This window comes from Mus caroli, unplaced genomic scaffold (assembly GCF_978045245.1).
Source record: "Mus caroli unplaced genomic scaffold, Mus_caroli_1 scaffold_7, whole genome shotgun sequence".
Classification (NCBI taxonomy): Eukaryota; Metazoa; Chordata; class Mammalia; order Rodentia; family Muridae; genus Mus; species Mus caroli.
The window spans coordinates 25,939,150-25,954,821 of NW_028227262.1; positions in this window are offsets into that span (position 1 = coordinate 25,939,150).

The following is a 15,672-nucleotide window of genomic DNA, read 5'->3' on the forward strand; positions in this document are numbered from 1 at the left end:
TAGTAAGCAAAGAGAAAAAACACATTTTTAAAGAATAGAAGAAGGGCAAGAAAATTCGTAGTTCTCTGTACGAGGTTCCGGGACGCAGTGATTCATGGACACATACCCTCTCGCCTGTAGTTGCTCACTCCCAGAGACTCTATCCTTCAAGCTCCTTATGCAAAAGTGAGTTCTAAAATTGCCGCTATCTCCCTAGGGGAAAAATTCACATTGTGAGCGAACTACACTGTGTCATCCACAGTCCTGTACCCAGCTGGTTTATAACAGCTAGCACTTATTTCTCAATCACAGTTTATTTGTGCTTAGGATCTGCATACGGCTGACTGTAGTGATGCTTGGACCCTCTCCATGTGCTTCGTCATTCTGGAGCCAAGGCCACAGAGCAATTGAATATGCATCACACTCCTCTGTTTTAATATGGTGGTCAGGACCGGCAGTATAGTATGACAAGCATCTTTTACCTTCAAGACTTTTGTTTGCTAGCAAGCCTGACAAGCTGAGTTCAATCCCTGGATCTCACATGGTAAGAGAGAACCATCTCCTGCACTTTGTCCTAACTTCTATGTTCATCTCCCTGCACGCATACACACACACACACACACACACACACACACGAACATGCACTCGCACACGCACATACACTAAATAAATAAACAAACAAATAAATAGTGTGGTGGTCATTATAAAGTCATTTAAAATATTGGTCCCTGGCAGCCTCTTGCAGAAGCCTATAAATTAGGCAGAGAGGCTACCTACACTGTAGGTGGTGCAGGAAGGTATGTCAAGAACACCAAAGTTTAATTCTCCCACAGAGAATTATGCAAAAGCTTTTAAACAATTATGCAAACTATTTCCCATCTCTTTACATTATCTAGCTAAAGGATCTCTAACAGTGTCCTCAAAAATGTGGCATAAACAGCAAAAGAAACAATAGGCAGACAAAGAGACGGCTTACAGAAGGAAAAATCTTTCCCAAATGCACATCCAACGGGACTATGAACAGAACAGAGAGAATTCTCAAGGGAAGAAATGCAGAGAGCCCATAGACACCTAGAAATGTGTTCAAAATAGCCACAACAGAAAAGAATTTTTAAACATTTTTGAGATTTCAACTCACACCAATCAAAAATGGATTCTATCAAAAACACAAATGCTGGTGAGGATGCAGAGAACGGGGACCTTACATGCTGCTAGTTAAAGTGTGAACCCCTAGTCACCATGGAAGTTAGTATGGTGTTTCTTCAAGAGCTAAAAGTAAGGGTGCCATACAGCCTGACTATACCACTTATGTGTAGCAATCCAAAGGAACCTCAGCCCCACACCACACCACGCCACGCCACACCACACCACACCACACCACACCACACCACACCACACCACACCACACCACACTTGCAGGTCCACATCCATTGCTGTGCTTTTTGCAAGAGACTACTTTTGGAATCGGCCTAGATGCCCATCCACATGTGAAGAAAGAAAGCGTGATACACATACTCAATGTAATTTTAACACAACTGTAAAGAACAAAGTTATGGCATTAGCAAGAAAACAGATAGACCTGGGCACTGTTACATTAAACAAAATAAGCCAGACCCAAAATAAGATGTTCGTGGTGCATCTTAACTTGCTCGTTTCTTCTCTGTCCGTTGTGTCATTTTCCTCTTTATCTGTACAAGAAGGAATTTGGCTTTTTGTTTTCCCAGTCCCTACTGGGTAGCCTCTAGCGGCTTTGGAATTTCCTGAGTGGCATTAGTACCTTGTTGTTTCTTGGGGGTACTTGGAAAATTTATGATAGCAAGTTGACTGGGCAGGAGTGTAGGAAGGGTCTTCAGAAACACTAACCTTGTGATAACTTGAGTGCTCGCTCTTTGACTTATCTGTCCAGGGAGAAAAGGGATGCAAGAAGATGAGTTTGGCCTCATGCCTTAGCACACATACGGTGACACCCCCCCCCCACCGCCCATCTCTCACCATCTACAGAAATCAACTCAAAATAATCAAACCCTTAAATGTAAGTCATGAAGACACTAGGGAAAGAAAACATAGATGAGCTATAAAGAAGAATGAAGTTGGGGCAGGTAAGATGGCTCAGCAGGGAAATATGCTTGTTAACAACCCTGATGACCCAAGTTTAATCTGTGGGACTCAAGTGCCATGGGGAATTAACTGATTCCCCTATGCAAGCTGTCTTCTGACTACCCTGTGTTGGGTAAGTCTTTTTGATTTAACAGGAGCTACAACTCTTAGAGAAAACAAGCTCTTCCCCTCCCAGCAGCTAACATTTGCCAATGTCTCTGCAGCTAAGGGTGGATTTCATGCCCATGCTGGGATTTGGAATGATTTGTTGGTGGATTCTGTAGCAGCTTCTGAGTCCATATGTGCAGATGCCCTGCTGTATCCAAATGACACTGTTTTCTTATCATCATCCATCACCTTCAGATCTCAAACTTTCTGCTCCCTCTTCTGCAATGTTTCCTGAGCTTTGTGTGGAGGGGAGTTGTGGTATATACATCCCATTTAGGGCTGAGCATTCTGCAGTCTCTTATTCACTGTGCTTTGGCTAGTTGTGGGTCTCTGGGTTAATCATCATCTACTGCAAATTGAAGCTTCTCAGGGGAAGGTTGATATATGCACTGCTCTATGGGTTCAATATCAGTCTTCAACAGTCAGTTTAATATTATGTCCCTTTAAATAATAGCAATAGATTCTCCCCCTATGGCTTATGCCCAATAATGGTGTCAGGTATGTGTTTTATCTTATGAAGCAAGACTTAATTCTAATCAGAAAGTTATTGGTTACTACCATGATGTTGCAGCCACTATTGCACCAGTGGGTATGTGTATCCAGATCAGTCATAAGTATAGTTCTCAGGATTGCTAGCTGGATAAGACTGATGGTTACTTTCTTCTTCGGGAGCATACAGTGTACCTTCTAGCTCTGTGAAAGCTAGACAGTAAGGATGATTCTTCTAGATCAATACCAGTTTGATCTCTCCATGTCCTATGACTCAGATATGTGGTCTGTAGCAATACAGTCTTATCATAAAATATTGGAGCATTAATCACAATAGCTAAGTTAGGGAGCCAACCTAGTTGTCCAACAACAGAAGGATGGATAAAGAAAATGTGGTATATGTATATAAGGGAATTTTTCAGTCATGCAAAAGACAAAGTTGTTTCATTTACAGTGAATGTATGCTAGTGGAGATTTATACTAAGAGGATTTAACCAGTTTCACAGTGAAATATAGCAAATGTTTCTCATTTGTGATGCCTAGACTTCAGACAGATGCATAAACTCAGGCTGCACACATGTCATGAAAATAGCAGTGATGCCGGACATAGTGGTGAATGTCTTTAATCCCAGCACTTGGGAGGCAGAGGCAGGTGAATTTCTGAGTTCGAGGCCAGCCTGGTCAACAGAGTGAGTTCCAGGACAGCCAAGGCTACACAGAGAAACCCTGTCTCAAAAAACGAAAAGAAGAGTAAAGGGGAGGGGAGGGGAGGGGAGGGGAGGGGAGGGGAGGGGAGGGGAGGGGAGGGGAGGGGAGGGGAGGGGAGTGGAGGGGAGGGGAGGGGAGGGGAGGGGAGGGGAGGGGAGGGGAGGGGAGGGGAGGGGAGGGGAGGGGAGGGGAGGGGAGGAGAGGAGAGGAGAGGAGAGGAGAGGAGAGGAGAGGAGAGGAGAGGAGAGGAGAGGAGAGGAGAGGAGAGGAGAGGAGAGGAGAGGAGAGGAGAGGAGAGGAGAGGAGAGGAGAGGAGAGGAGAGGAGAGGAGAGGAGAGGAGAGGAGAGGAGAGGAGAGGAGAGGAGAGGAGAGGAGAGGAGAGGAGAGGAGAGGAGAGGAGAGGAGAGGAGAGGAGAGGAGAGGAAAGGAAAGGAAAGGAAAGGAAAGGAAAGGAAAGGAAAGGAAAGGAAAGGAAAGGAAAGGAAAGGAAAGGAAAGGAAAGGAAAGGAAAGGAAAGGAAAGGAAAGGAAAGGAAAGGAAAGGAAAGGAAAGGAAAGGAAAGGAAAGAAGATAGCAGTGAGATCATCTTGAGGAAAGAGGGATGGCAGGATCATAGGCAAGAGAAAGGACAACGTCAGGGAATGTATGGGAAATGAGCTCAGCGTGCAGGATATTGGTATATGAAAACGTCCTGTGTAATTGTACCATGTACAATGAATAGCATCTTTTAAAAATAATCAAGTAAAATTTTTAAAAAAGTTTTAAAGATTAATTAAAAATGATGGCAATAGCTTATTGTGTTTGGGAGTCTACAGGTCCTACAATGCCAGAGGAAGCAATCCACTCCTGCCTGGCACTGGGATTTTATCTGCTATCCTCTGTGTCTGGTAGGAACATTGCTTTCCTATTCTAGGATTCATTTTAACATGTGTGTATGTGTGTGCATGTGCGTGTGCGTGTGTATTTTAGAAATCCTATACAGTAATATGTCTCCATATGACATTTTCAAAAGGTCTTTAGTATTATTTGTCCATCATATAATATGTGAGTCATATATTGCATTGCTTCATTTATCCTACCTTCCTCTCCCCGATCCCAGTATAACACTTCCTGTTTCATTATTCTCTTTTAATCCTTATTTCACTACATTCTGTCTCCCTTCCTTTGAAAGTCCCACCTCATGGCTCTTTAGTAATTTCCTGAACTCTATGGGTGTTACAAATAAAACAATATCTGATGATTCAAAACTAATATCCACAAACTGAGAAAAATGTGTGTAACATTTGTCTTTCTGGATCTGAATTAATTCATTCAGAATGATTGCTTCCAGTTCCATTCATTTATCTACAAATTTCATTTTTCTTTATAGTTGAGTACTATTGCATTCTGCAAATATACCATATCTTCATTATTCATACATAAGTTGGTGGACATAAAGGCTTTTCCCATCTCCTGACTATTGTGAGTGGAGCATCAGTGAACATGGATGAGCAAGTGTCTCTAGATTAGGATATGGAGTCTTTTGGGTAAATGCCCGGTTGTGGTATGGCTTGGTCACATGGTAGTTAGTATTTTTAGCTTTCTGAGGAACCTCCATACTAACACTTACAGTCATTACTCCAGCTTGCACTCCTACTGGCAAGGATAAGTGTTCCTCTTTCCCACATCCAACCCAGAACTTGTTGCTGCTTGGTTTCGTTCTTCTTGTCTTGTTTTGTTTTGTTTTGTTTTGTTTTACATTACCCATTCTACTGAGGTGATTTTAAAATCTCAAAGAATTTTTTAATTGCATGGCTAAGGATTTTTTCATTGTTTTCTTTCTTTTGTATTGAGTTGTTTTCTTCCTCTTATTTGCTATTATTCTTTGTATACTCTAGATAGTACAGCTGGTAAAAAAATTTTTCTCATTCCGTGGGCCATCTTTGCTGTCCAGAAGCCTTTAGTTTCATGAGATCCCATTTACTAATTGCTCATCTTGATGTCAAATAATCATTGAAGTTCTGTTCAAAATGTCTTTTCCTGGGGCACTGAGGTCAAGCATAGCCCCTACTTTCGAGCTCTGTCAGATCCAGGATTTTGTGTTGAGATTCTTGATCAATTTTGGAGTTTGAGTTTTGTGCAGGATAAATCATTCTTCCACGTGTCGCTATCCAGTTTGACCAGCACCATTTGTTAACATGGGACAAGCACAACTGGTGAGAACAGGCCTGGACATGGGTGAGATCAATAAGCTTCTAAAACCCTTATCTCATCTTGAATATCTCATCTTGAGACCACAATCTCATTTGAGATTGGCAGGAGTAATCTTGGCCTGCATGCCCCAGGGTCTTGGTCTTATGCCCCTGACCTCAGTACTTCTTGGGGAAGTCATGTAGCCTCTTAGCCCAATTACAGGTTAAAATACCCAGAATCCCTCTTCATGCAATAAGGCATTCCCAACACCCAAGCCCCAACCAATAATCTACACTCTCCTTGAAAATCCCTACCCTTTCCCCAATGGATGGTCTTTACTTCCATCTCAGAACTCATTCCCCAAAGTTACAGAGCCCTTATTTCCCCAAAATAAAGAGAGCTACCATTTAATGAAATATATTTTAAGAGAGCTGTTTCTCACCCTCCCCCACTACCCCCACCCCTGTCCCAAAGAAGAGCTGTAACACAGAAAACCATTTCATAGAAGACTTTCTACCCTCTTACACAAACCACCGGACCGAGATCCTGCTAACCCACAGGTGGGTTAGCAGGATCTAACCCCGTTCCTCACCTCTGAGCAAGCCAGGCTTGGAACAGAATCACCCCCACATTTTGCCGCATAAGACCCCACCTCCTCCTTGCTCTTTCTGCACCAAAAGTTGAGGGAGGCCCTATCTGATTTTATTCTTTGAACTAAAACAAGCTTACAGGGAAAAAAAAATCCCTGACCCTGCAGCCAGAGACCTCCTCCTTTTTTAAGGCATTTTTATTAGATATTTTCTTCATTTACATTTCAAATGCTATCCACAAAGCCCCCTATACCCTCCCCCTGCCTTGCTCCTCAACCCACCCATTCCACTTCCTGGCTCTGGCATTCCCCTGTATTGGGGCATATGATCTTTGTAATACCAAGGGCCTCTCCTCCCATTGATGGCCGACTAGGCCATCCTCTGCTACATATGCAGCTAGAAACACAGCTCTGGGGTTAGTGGGGGGGGGGCGGGACTGGTTAATTCATATTGTTGTTCCTCATATAGGGTTGCAGACCCCTTTAGCTCCTTGAGTACTTTCTCTAGCTCCTTCATTGGGAGCCCTGTGTTCCATTCAATAGATGACTGTGAACATCCACTTCTGTATTTGCCAGGCATTGGCATGGCCTCACAAGAGAAAGCTATGTCAGGGTCCTGTCAGCAAAATCTTGCTGGCATATGAAATAGTGTCTGGGTTTGGTGGTTGTATATGGGATGGATCCCAGGGTGGGGCAGTCTCTGGATGGTCTTTACTTCCATCTCAGCACCGAACTTAGCCTCTGTAACTCCTTCCATGAGTATTTTGTTCCCTATTCTAAGAAGGAACAAAGTATCCACACTTTGATCTTCCTTCTTCTTGAGTTTCAATTGTTTTGCAAAATGTATCATGGATAGTCTAAGTTTCTGGGCTAATATCCACTTATCAGTGAGTGCATATCATGTGTGTTCTTTTGTGATTGGGTTACCTCACTCAGGATGATGCCCTCCAGATCCATCCATTTGCCTAAGAATTTCATGAATTCATCGTTTTTAATTGCTGAGTAGTACTCCATTGTGTAAATGTGCCACATTTTCTGTATCCATTCCTCTGTTGAGGGACATCTGGGTTCTTTCCAGCTTCCGGCTATTATAAATAAGGCTGCTATGAACATAGTGGAACATGTGTCCTTATTACAAGTTGGAACATTTTCTGAGTATATGCCCAGGAGAGGAATTGTTGGATCTTCCGGTAGTACCATGTCTAATTTTCTGAGGAACCGCCAGACTGATTTCCAGAGTGGTTGTACCAGCTTGCAATCCCACCAGCAATGGAGGAGTGTCTCTCTTTCTCCACATCCTCACCTGCATCTGCTGTCACCTGAAGTTTTGATCTTAGCCATTCTGACTGGTGTGAGGTGGAATCTCAGGGTTGTTTTGATGTGCATTTTCCTGATGACTAAGGAAGTTGAACTTTTTTTTAGGTGCTTCTCATCAATTCAGTATTCCTCAGTTGAGAATTCTTTGTTTAACTCTATATCCCATTTTTAATAGGGTTATTTGTTTCTCTGCAGTCTAACCTCTTGCTCCCCTACCCACCCACTCCCACTTCTAGGCCCTGGCATGTCCCTGTACTGGTGCATATAAAGTTTGCAAGACCAAGAGGACTCTCTTCCCAATGATGGCTGACTAGGCCATCTTCTGCTACCTATGCAGCAAGAGACACGAGCTCTGGGGGTACTGGTTAGTTCATATTGTTGTTCCACCTATAGGCTTGCAGACCCCTTCAGCTCCTTGGGTACTTTCTCTAGCTCCTCCATTGGGGGCCCTGTGTTCCATCCAATAGATGACTGTGAGCATGCACTTCTGTATTTGCCAGGTACTGGCATAGCCTAACAAGAGACAGCTATATCAGGGTCCTTTCAGCAAAGTCTTGCTGGCATATGCTGCAAGTGTCTGAGTTTGGTGGCTGATTATGGGATGGATCCCTGGGTGGGGTAGTCTCTAAATGGTCCATCCACTTTGACCTCTTAAAAGGAAATCTAAAACCCTCCTCTCCACAAACACCCCTGAAGCGTCCCAAGCTCTTGACTCTGACAATATGGCCCTAAAAGACATGACATTCATTCAACATCACCCAACAATGGCCATACCGCTTCTTAGTTTTAATTCCTCCCCTACCCTTGTGGGAGCCCTACAGCAGCCCCAAGGGGATACTGGAATGGCTCCACACCCCAGTGGGCCATGCATCCAGAATTCTAACTTAGGTAGGTATGCTAGCTATTACCATTAAAAATGGCAGAAATAGAGCACTACAAATCTTAGGAAAAGAAACTGATATCCTGTCGCCTCTTTTTCTCTCTCCAATATTCAATGGCTACTCAAAAATCACTCCCACTCTGCTATTAGCTTGCTAGGATTCCCAGGACAAATTGATAACCATTACCCTAATGAAAAACAGGTTTCTGCCCTCCGTCTGTTGCAGCTGCTCCCTCCCAGAAACATATCATCGAGGCCCCCTCAATATTTACTGATGGAGGAAAGAAGGAAACCACAACAATAATATAATACTCCCCCAGAGATGAAACCCCTGTTATCTAATTCAAGGAGGTGCCCCATCACTCCCTTTAATATAAGGAAATATTTAGCCCCAAAAGAAGTCAATAGGCCCTATAATCTTTCTTCAAACAGTGTATATGCCTTTAATTTGCTCCCCTGGTTATCAAGATCCTTGTTAAATTAGATACCAATCCACTCTCCAATCTGCTCATACAGACAGGTCTCCACCCTTTTACAGGGAAGAGCCACTCACCTCTACATCCTGCATGTCACTCTCACAGTCCCCTTGCAGGTCCAGTATCTGAGGGAAAAGCTCTTGCTGATTGGACTGCCTCTACAGGAACATCTGCAGTCTGCATTCACATACATACACAAATATAAAGTGGGATTCACACCTACTTCCCCCATATCGCTCTCGCTCACCTTCAGAGGATAATAAAAACATGCTCCTCTTGTGCATACCTTATTACCACCCCAACTTTACAAATGATAGTCACTAACTCCTGAGATCTCAAATCCAGTGCCTCATGGCAAATTGATGTCACCCACATCCCTCAGTTCTGCAGGCAAAAATATGTCTTTGTTACCGTTGACACATACTCATATTTTGTATGCGCTGCAGCCCAAATGAGAGAAAACTCAAAAAGGTAAATTCACCATAGGCCTTCTAGCTTTCCCATAATGGGATTACCCAACAGATAAAAACTGACAATGGCCCTGCCTTTACCAGCTCTCAATTTAAAACTTTCTGCTAAGCCAGGCGTGGTGGTGCATGCCTTTAATCCCAGCACTTGGGAGGCAGAGGCAGGTGAATTTCTGAGTTCGAGGCCAGCCTGGTCTACAGAGTGAGTTCCCAGGACAGCCAAAGCTACACAGAGAAACCCTGTCTCAGAAAAAAAAAAAAAAAAAAACTTTCTGCTCACAATGGAAAATTGCCCACCACACAGGGATTGTTTTTTAACAATCCCCAAAGCCAAGGGATAAGAGAAAACATATCAAACCCTAAACATCCAACTCATAAAACAATAATAGAATGTCTACCCAACACACAATTAATAATGGTTCTAACTACCCTAAATATATTTAACATTTACAAGAGCTCCAAACACTCTCCTATCTCCCTCTATTAGCACACACCAAGAATAACTCCTCTCATCCTAGCAAAGAGGGGCAGTCCCTTAGATGGAATTTGGATGAGACTGTACTCCTTCTTTACAATTGGGAGGAATTTTGCTTGTGTCTTTACACAGGACCAGCCTAAGTCTATTTGGGCCCCTACCAGGAATGTCTGACCCCACCCCATCAACCAAGAAGATGGCTTGCCTCTCAATGTCGGATCAAGGACAGAGGAGGCAGAAGGAGGTGGAGGAGATACTAGCCCTGACCAAACAACAAGCTCTCCTAGAAGGGCATCCATGACCTGGTGGTCACTGCCCAGGCCATGTGCTCCCCACAGGTTTCCCTTTTCTCTATTTTTCCCTTGAAGATTAAGTTTATGTGCTTTTTATTTTGTATTATTTTTTATTGCATGTACATTGGTGTTTTTCCTGCATGTGTGAAGGAGTCAGATCCCCCGGAACTGGAGTTACAGACAGTTGTGAGCTGCCGTGTGGGTGCTGGGAATTGAACTAGGGCCCTCTAGAAGAGCAGTCAGTGCTCTTAACTTCTGAGCCATCACCCTAGGCCTCTTTTCTCTATTCTTATGGCTGTTTTCATTATCCTTCATTCTAACTCTGCTACTGTCCAGCCTCTTTCTACTGCCCCCAATACCCACCACTGGAGACTCTTTGCTAGGGAGACACACAACAGACACAACAAAATTACAGGAACCCAGGATTGCCCATTTGAAGGATGCCAGACCATTGCCTGGTGCCATTTCTACTACCTCCAGCCTTTTCTTCTTCTTCTTCTTTCCTTACTACAACACAGATGAGTGCCTCCAGGAGATCTCCATATACGGTGGTTGCAGACATTGGAGACGCCGAATTGAATCCACCAGCCATGGTGGCACCATGCTCGCCAACCTTAAAACTCATTTTCAGCTTTCCATCAGCAATCCCTGGGAGGAACAATGGCAAAAGGGAATCATGGGTATGCTCTACCCTAATGGCTATACTAATTACCCCATACCTGACTACATAACTCTTGCCAGCTTGCCCCTACCTCTAAATTGATCTTTACCCACATTAACATTTTTCATTGGGAAGTTCAAACTCAGAAGGAGCTCTAAGCTACTCTCCTGGCTGCAATACGTCCAACATATGCTGACCTCCTTCCCCTAACCACCTACCCCAAATGGTCTCAATACTTCTGTACTTCCCCTTCCCCGTGGTGATTAGCAGCAGGTCCCATTAACATCTCACTGAATCCTGTGGACTCTTACTCACAAGGAGGTCACAAAACATTCCTCTCTTCAGTCTATAGGAGCCTCTTCAATATCCCATCCTACATGTTTCAGTAACATCATGTCGTCAAGCCAAAGTGTGCTAGCCACTACCCCCACTGTTGCAATAACACTACTGGTTCCTGCATTAAACTCCCTTTTCAAGGTTTCTGCACCCCCATGATGGTTCATTCTCAGGTTTGTCTCTTTGAACCTCAAGAACTTACTTCACAACTAGAAGGAGACTGAAAGAAATGAAAAATCTTCATCCCTCTGCTCATTAAATTGTGTCTCACAGTCTCACTATTGTGTTTTATAAAAAGATAAAGAGGACAGAAGAAATGTTTGGTGGGGGTGCAGTAAGGTGGGGGGGGAGGGGTGCCTCTATTCAGGGCATAGGGAGGGGAGTTGAAGGAGTAGAGACAGAGAAAGGCAGGGAGAGAGAGAATAGAGGAATAGAGGCCAGCTATGAGCACATGGAGAGAGAGGCGGGAGGGGAATTGAGAGAGAAGGGGAGGGAGACAAAAGGACAGAGTGAGAACAAGAAGGCAAAAGAGAGAGTAGGGGGCGAGTGCCCCCTTTTATAGTGAGTATTGCATACCTGGCTGTTGCCAGGTAACTGAGGGGTAGAGCCTAGACAAAATGCTAACACTCGCTGAGCACCATGGAAGCAACTGGAACAGCCCTTGTCCAAACACACTATCTTGACTTCCAGGACAAGATTGACCAGGCAATGGCTTACACTCTGGACAGTCTTGAGTTTCTCCAATGATAAATCACATCCATGGTAGAGGTTGTCCTCCAAAATTGGGGAGATCTGGTTTTAATGACTGCTGAACAGGCAGGGACATACATTGTGTCGAGGGAGGAATGTAGCTTCTATGTCAATGAATCTAGGCTGGTGGAACAGGACATGCAAATGCTCACAGATCTCCAGCAAAATCTTCAAATTCGCTATATACCCCATACCCCTACCCCATGGCACTCAACCCCTCTGGTAGCTTCCTTCTCCACCTCCTTGGCCCCATACTGGCCCTTGGAACCATATTCCTGCTGGTACCCTGCCTCATCCAATTTTTTAAAATGGAGATGAATAGCATTGCAGACATCACTGCTAGCTGGGTTCTGGTTCAATACCAAACCATTCCCAACATAGAGACTGAGGGTTATGGTGAAACAAAAAACGGGAGATGTGGGAATTGTGCAACCAGGAAGAATGGGCCTGGAACAAGATGAGGTCAGGAAGCACCCAAAACCCCAGAAATCTCATTTGAAACTGGCAGGAGTAAGGTCCCTCCCTCCCCATTATCCACCTGCATGTCACAGGGCACAGTAGTCCCACAACCTCCACCTCCATCCTTCTTGGGGAAGTCATGTAGACTCTTGGCCAAATTACAGAATCTCTCTCCATGCAAGTAAAGCATTCTCAACACCTAAGCCCCAGTCAACAATGTACATTCTCTTTGAAAACTCCTACCCACTCCCCAAGATTTACATAGCCCTTATTACCCCAGAATAAAGAAAGGTTCATGGAATATCATCTAAGAGAGCTGTTTCACTATCATCTAGAAAAGCTGTTTTACACACACACACACAAAGAAGAGCTGTAACACTAAAAACCATCTCTGTGAAGGCTTTCTCCCCTCTGGCGCTCACCACCTGGACTGAGATTCTGCTACGTCAAGCCATTCCAGTTCATCTCCATCCCTTCAAGCTCAGTGTGGTACCCGGACACCCCGAGGGAAGAAGCAGAGTACAGAACAACAGCTAACGATGATGTCTATCCTCCAACCTGTATTGTTGGCCTCTTTGTCAAACTGAGGGGGTTTGGGTGTCAGTTTTTATGCCAGTACTGTATTGTCTTTCTTACTGTAGCTCTGTGGTACGACTTAAAATCTTGGATAACAATGTCTCCTGCTGCTTTTTTTAAATTATTATTTCATTTCGTTTTGTTTTGTTTTTCATCATTGTTGTTGGAGATTGTTTTGGCTATCCTGGGTCTACTGCATTTCCAGGTGAAACTCAAGATTAGTTGTTCAATTCCCGTGAAAGCTGTGTTAAAATGTAAGGGGTATGCATTGACTCCATAGATTGCTATTGGTAGGCTGGCCATTTTCCCAAGATGAACCCTGCTAATCCATCAGCAGAGGAGATCTTTCTCTCTTTGGTGTCTTCCTCAACTTCTTTCTTTGGCATCTTTTTTTTTTTTCTCAAAGGTTTTAAATTTTATTTTATTGATAACACAAGAGTATTTTTGGCAAGATCCATTTCTTTGTTTTGTCATTTTTGTTTTTTTGTGTTTTTTTGTTGTTGTTGTTTTGTTTTAATTAGGTAATTTCCTCAATTACATTTCCAATGCTATCCAAAAAGTCCCCAATACACTCACCCCCCCAGTCCCCCACCCACCCACCCCCACCCCTTGGCCCTGGCATTCCCCTGTACTGGGGCATATAAAGTTGGCAAGTCCAATGGGCCTCTCTTTCCAGTGATGGCCTACTAGGCCATCTTTTGATACAAATGCAGCTAGAGACAAGAGCTCTGGGGTACTGGTTAGTTCATAATAATGATCCACCTATGGGGTTGCAGTTCCCTTTAGCTCCTTGGGTACTTTCTCTAGCTCGTCCATTGGGGGCCCTATGTTCCATCCAATAGCTGACTGTGAGCATCCACTTCTGTGTTTGCTAGGCCCCGGCATTGTCTCACAAGAGACAGGTATATCTGGGTCCTTTCAGCAAAATCTTGCTAGTGTATGCAATGGTGTCAGCGTTTGGAAGCTGATTATGGGATGGATCCCTGCACATGGCAGTCTTTAGATGGTCCATCCTTTCTTCACAGCTCCAAACTTTATCTCTGTAACTCTTTCCATGGGTGTTTTGTTCCCAATTCCAAGAAGGGGCACAGTATCCACACTTTGGTCTTCGTTCTTCTTGAGTTTCATGCGTTTAACAAATCATATCTTATATCTTGGGTATCCTAAGTTTTTGGGCTAATAACCACTTATCAGTGAGTACATATTGTGTAAGTTCCTTTGTGAATATGTTACCTCACTCAGAATGATGCCCTCCAGATCCATCCATTTGCCTAGGAATTTCATAAATTCATTCCTTTTAATAGCTGAGTAGTACTCCATTGTGTAAATGTACCACATTTTCTGTATCCATTCCTCTGTTGAGGGGCATCTGGGTTCTTTCCAGCTTCTGGCTATTATAAATAAGGCTGCTATGAACATAGTGGAGCATGTGTCCTTCTTACCGGTTGGAACATCTTCTGGATATATGCCCAGGAGAGGTATTGCTGGATCCTCTGGTAGTATTATGTCCAATTTTCTGAGGAACCGCCAAACTGATTTCCAGAGTGGTTGTACCAGCTTGCAATCCCACCAACAATGAAAAAGTGTTCCTCTTTCTCCACATCCTCGCCAGCATCTGCTGTCACATGAATTTTTGATCTTAGCCATTCTGACTGGTGTGAGGTGGAATCTCAGGGTTGTTTTGAGTTGCATTTCCCTGATGATTAAGGATGTTAAACATTTTTTCAGGTGCTTCTCTGCCATTCGGTATTCCTCAGGTAAGAATTCTTTGTTCAGTTCTGAGCCCCATTTTTTAACGGGGTTATTTGATTTTCTGGAGTCCACCTTCTTGAGTTCCTTATATATATTAGATATTAGTCCCCTATCTGACTTAGGATAGGTAAAGATCCTTTCCCAATCTGTTGTTGTACTTTTTGTCTTATTGACGGTGTCTTTTGCCTTGCAGAAGCTTTGCAACTTTATGAGGTCCCATTTATCTATTCTCGATCTTACAGCACAAGCCTTTGCTGTTTTATTCAGGAATTTTTCCCCTGTACCCATATCTTCGAGGCTTTTCCCTACTTTCTCTTCTATAAGTTTCAGTGTCTCTGGTTTTATGTGAAGTTCCTTAATCCACTTAGATTTGACCTTGGTACAAGGAGATAGGAATGGATCAATTCGCATTCTTCTACATGATAACCGCCAGTTGTGACAGCACCACTTGTTGAAAATGCTGTCTTTTTTCCACTGGATGGTTTTTGCTCCCTTGTCAAAGATCAAGTGACCATAGGTATGTGGGTTGATCTCAGGGTCTTCAATTTTGTTCCATTGGTCTACTTGTCTGTCACTATACCACTACCATGCAGTTTTTATCACAATTGCTCTGTAGTACAGCTTTAGGTCAGGCATGGTGATTCCACCAGAGGTTCTTTTATCCTTGAGAAGAGTTTTTGCTATCCTAGGTTTTTTGTTGTTCCAGATGAATTTGCAGATTGCCCTTTCCAATTCGTTGAAGAATTGAGTTGGAATTTTGATGGGGATTGCATTGAATCTGTAGATTGCTTTTGGCAAGATAGCCATTTTTACAATGTTGATCCTGCCAATCCATGAGCATGGGAGGTTTTTCCATCTTCTGAGATCTTCTTTAATTTCTTTCTTCAGGGACTTGAAGTTCTTGTCATACAGATCTTTCACTTCCTTAGTTAGAGTCACGCCAAGGTATTTTATATTGTTTGTGACTATTGAGAAGGGTGTTGTTTCCCTAATTTCCTTCTCTGTTGTTTATCCTTTGTGTACAGAA